The following is a 5,000-nucleotide window of genomic DNA, read 5'->3' as shown; positions in this document are numbered from 1 at the left end:
CAGAGTGAAGCCAGGAACAGAGTGAAGCCAGGAACAGAGGGAAGCCAGGAACAGAGTGAAGCCAGGAACAGAGTGAAGCCAGGAACAGAGTGAAGCCAGGGACAGAGTGAAGCCGGGAACAGAGTGAAGCCAAGGACAGAGTGAAGCCGGGAACAGAGTGAAGCCAGGAACAGAGTGAAGCCAGGAACAGAGTGAAGCCAGGAACAGAGGGAAGCCAGGAACAGAGTGAAGCCAGGAACAGAGTGAAGCCAGGAACAGAGTGAAGCCAGGGACAGAGTGAAGCCAGGAACAGAGTGAAGCCAGGAACAGAGTGAAGCCAGGAACAGAGTGAAGCCAGGAACAGAGTGAAGCCAGGAACAGAGTGAAGCCAGGAACAGAGTGAAGCCAGGAACAGAGTGAAGCCAGGAACAGAGTGAAGCCAGGAACAGGGTGAAGCCAGGAACAGAGTGAAGCCAGGAACAGAGTGAAGCCAGGAACAGAGTGAAGCCAGGAACAGAGTGAAGCCAGGAACAGAGTGAAGCCAGGAACAGAGTGAAGCCAGGAACAGAGTGAAGCCAGGAACAGAGTGAAGCCAGGAACAGAGTGAAGCCAGGAACAGAGTGAAGCCAGGAACAGGGTGAAGCCAGGAACAGAGTGAAGCCAGGAACAGAGTGAAGCCAGGAACAGAGTGAAGCCAGGAACAGAGTGAAGCCAGGAACAGAGTGAAGCCAGGAACAGAGGGAAGCCAGGAACAGGGTGAAGCCAGGAACAGAGTGAAGCCAGGAACAGAGTGAAGCCAGGAACAGAGTGAAGCCAGGAACAGAGTGAAGCCAGAAACAGAGTGAAGCCAGGAACAGAGTGAAGCCAGAAACAGAGTGAAGCCAGGAACAGAGTGAAGCCAGTGACAGGGTGAAGCCAGGAACAGAGTGAAGCCAGAAACAGAGTGAAGCCAGGAACAGAGTGAAGCCAGGAACAGAGTGAAGCCAGAAACAGAGTGAAGCCAGGAACAGAGTGAAGCCAGAAACAGAGTGAAGCCAGGAACAGAGTGAAGCCAGTGACAGGGTGAAGCCAGGAACAGAGTGAAGCCAGGAACAGAGTGAAGCCAGAAACAGAGTGAAGCCAGGAACAGAGTGAAGCCAGGAACAGAGTGAAGCCAGGAACAGAGTGAAGCCAGGAACAGAGTGAAGCCAGGAACAGAGTGAAGCCAGGAACAGAGTGAAGCAGGAACAGAGGGAAGCCAGGAAGAGTGAAGCCAGGAACAGAGGGAAGCCAGGAACAGAGTGAAGCCAGGAACAGAGTGAAGCCAGGAACAGAGTGAAGCCAGGAACAGAGTGAAGCCAGAAACAGAGTGAAGCCAGGAACAGAGTGAAGCCAGTGACAGAGTGAAGCCAGGAACAGAGTGAAGCCAGGAACAGAGTGAAGCCAGGAACAGAGTGAAGCCAGGAACAGAGTGAAGCCAGGAACAGAGTGAAGCCAGGAACAGAGTGAAGCCAGGAACAGAGTGAAGCCAGGAACAGAGTGAAGCCAGGAACAGAGTGAAGCCAGGAACAGAGTGAAGCCAGGAACAGAGTGAAGCCAGGAACAGAGTGAAGCCAGGAACAGAGGGAAGCCAGGAACAGGGTGAAGCCAGGAACAGGGTGAAGCCAGGAATAGAGTGAAGCCAGGAACAGAGTGAAGCCAGGAACAGAGTGAAGCCAGGAACAGAGTGAAGCCAGGAACAGAGTGAAGCCAGGAACAGAGTGAAGCCAGGAACAGAGTGAAGCCAGGAACAGAGTAAAGCCAGGGACAGAGTGAAGCCAGGAACAGAGTGAAGCCAGGAACAGGGTGAAGCCAGGAACAGAATGAAGCCAGGAACAGAGTGAAGCCAGGGACAGAGTGAAGCCAGGAACAGGGTGAAGCCAGGAACAGGGTGAAGCCAGGAATAGAGTGAAGCCAGTAACAGAGTGAAGCCAGGAACAGGGTGAAGCCAGGAACAGAGTGAAGCCAGGAACAAAGTGAAGCCAGTAACAGAGTGAAGCCAGGGACAGAGTGAAGCCAGGAACAGAGTGAAGCCAGGAACAGAGTGAAGCCAGGAACAGAGTGAAGCCAGGGACAGAGTGAAGCCAGGAACAGAGTGAAGCCAGGAACAGAATGAAGCCAGGAATAGAGTGAAGCCAGGAACAGAGTGAAGCCAGGAACAGAGGGAAGCCAGGAACAGAGTGAAGCCAGGGACAGAGTGAAGCCAGGAACAGGGTGAAGCCAGGAACAGAGTGAAGCCAGGAACAGAGTGAAGCCAGAAACAGAGTGAAGCCAGGAACAGAGTGAAGCCAGGAACAGAATGAAGCCAGGAACAGAGTGAAGCCAGGAACAGGGTGAAGCCAGGAACAGAGTGAAGCCGGGAACAGAGTGAAGCCAGGAACAGAGTGAAGCCAGGAACAGAGTGAAGCCAGGAACAGAGTGAAGCCAGGAACAGAGTGAAGCCAGGAACAGAGTGAAGCCAGGAACAGAGTGAAGCCAGGAACAGAGTGAAGCCAGGAACAGAGTGAAGCCAGGAACAGAGTGAAGCCAGGAACAGAGTGAAGCCAGGAACAGAGTGAAGCCAGGAACAGAGTGAAGCCAGGAACAGAGTGAAGCCAGGAACAGAGTGAAGCCAGGAACAGAGTGAAGCCAGGAACAGAGTGAAGCCAGGAACAGAGTGAAGCCAGGAACAGGGTGAAGCCAGGAACAGAGTGAAGCCAGGAACAGAGTGAAGCCAGGAACAGAGTGAAGCCAGGAACAGAGTGAAGCCAGGAACAGAGTGAAGCCAGGAACAGAGTGAAGCCAGGAACAGAGTGAAGCCAGGAACACCACCTTCGGAAGTCAAAAAGCGATGATAGACGTAACAAAAACAACAAAAACATTGCCCCCAAAAAAAGTGCTTCAGAGAGTGAGCGAGATCATCTTAATAACTCCCGAACAAATTAACGTAGAAAGTAATTAGTGAATCAGAGAACTGAAGAACAAGCAAAGGGATGTGAAGGAGATTAGAGATAGAGAACATAATGACTTAAAGGACTATGGTTTATCCCATAAGACACCTTCTACACTGCCATAATGGGAGGAAAGGGATATTAACATCGATGTAGACACTTTTTCTCTGAATAATTTCACGGAAAGAGCCAGACCAGCGTACAGCAAGATATGGCCGGAGGATTAAGGGTCAAAGAGGATAGAATACTGCTCATGTGTATGATGCTTCATTATCGTTATCTCCTTCTTCTTCTTCTTCTTCATCATCATCCTCTTCTTCTTCTTCATCATTTTCTTCTTCTTCTTCATCATCATCATCTTCTTCATCATCATCTCCTTCTTCTTCTTCATCACTTCTTCTTCTACTTCTTCTTCTTATCATTCTTCATTATCATCATCTTCTTCCTCATCTTATTATTATTCTACTTCTTCTTCTTCTTCTTCTTCAACTTCATCATCATCATCTCCTTCATCTTCATGATGGTGATGATGATGACCATCATCATTATCATCATTATCATCTTCTTCGTTATCATCACCTTCTCCTTCTTCTCCCTCCTCTTCATCATCATTATCATCATCATCATCATCATCATCTTCTTCCTCTTCCTCTTCTTCTTCTTCTTCTTCTCTCTCTCTCTCTCTCTCCCTCTCTCCCTCTCTCTCACTGTTTCTTTCTGTTTTTCTCTGTCATTCATTCTCCGAGGGGGCTATCAGCAGACACTCCGACGGGAGCCGATGTGACTATCACAAGCACGCAGATAAGACACAGCAATCATATCAAACCGAAGCTGAGTTATGGGCAATACAGACGGCACTTAAAGAGAGTGTGATAGAGTGAGATAAAGCTGCACCCTCCGCCTTAGATGGCAAAGGAAGCCCCCGGTACACTGATGATAGCTTTTCGATTTCGAGGCCAAGGTGGGGGGGAGGGGGACGTGTGATGACGTGTGTCTGTAGGTCTTCCGTACGTGGGTGTCACCTTTATTGAAGATGGGGATGGGGTTGCGAAGGGAGGAGGCAGGTCGTTGCAAAACAAGTGAGGGTCGATAGGGAGAGGGTAGAGTTACTGTGAAGAGGTTAGGAAGGGTTGGGTGACTGAGACGAGTGGCACCCTGAAAGAAATTTTATTTGTGGACGAGGAAGGAGTAAATGGAGATACTCTGCGTGGACGAAAATTAGATTAGGATGTAAGTAGGATGCACTAAGTATGTAAACACTATGATAAATTTGCAAGGTATGTATTAAAGTCACATACATTGGTACATTACATATTACAGTGTCCTATGCTATAGTCATAAGATATACAGATGTAATAGATGTCCCTAAACCGTGTGTATGGAAGACTAAAAATAACCAGGTGATTGTAATTTTGAGTTACAAACATTTCCCTTGATAACACGATCAGCTGTCTTCTTCAGGAACATCAATGTATTTTGCAGACATGTAACTACGTTGTATTTTCGTGTTTTAGATTACGTGTGCCCGGGAACGAACCTTTTGTATGTTATGTCATTCTCCTGAAATGTAAATACTTGAAACTGCATGTATGTAATTACTCAAGTATAGTACAGTACATAGATTAATCTGTAAGCATTCCTGTAGTTTTTGCATGAGATGTATGAGCCCACGGAGCGACTTGTCAAGATGGGAGTGAGGATAAACTATGCTGCCTCATCCTTTTAAATTATCTCCAAAGATTTGTCAAAGTCAAAGTCTATGTCAAAGTCTCTCTGTCTGCCTCTCTTTTTGTTTGTCTGTCTCTTTGTTTGTTTGTCTGTTTGTATGACTGTCTCTCCCTCTCTCCCTCTCTCTTCCAACCCCCCCCCCTCTCTCTCTCACTCTGTCTTTCTCTTCCTCTCCCTCCCTCTCTCTCTCTCTGTCCCTCTGTCTCTTTCCCTCCCTCTCTCTCTCTCTCTCTGTCTCTGTCTCTCTCTCTCTCTCTCTCTCTCTCTCTCTCTCTCTCTCTCTCTCTCTCTCTCTCTCTCTCTCTCTCTCTCTCTCTCTCTCTCTCTCTCTCTTTACTTCAGTAT

This window comes from Penaeus vannamei, chromosome 2 (genome assembly GCF_042767895.1).
Source record: "Penaeus vannamei isolate JL-2024 chromosome 2, ASM4276789v1, whole genome shotgun sequence".
Lineage (NCBI taxonomy): Eukaryota > Metazoa > Arthropoda > Malacostraca > Decapoda > Penaeidae > Penaeus > Penaeus vannamei.
This window is presented reverse-complemented; position numbering follows the sequence as displayed.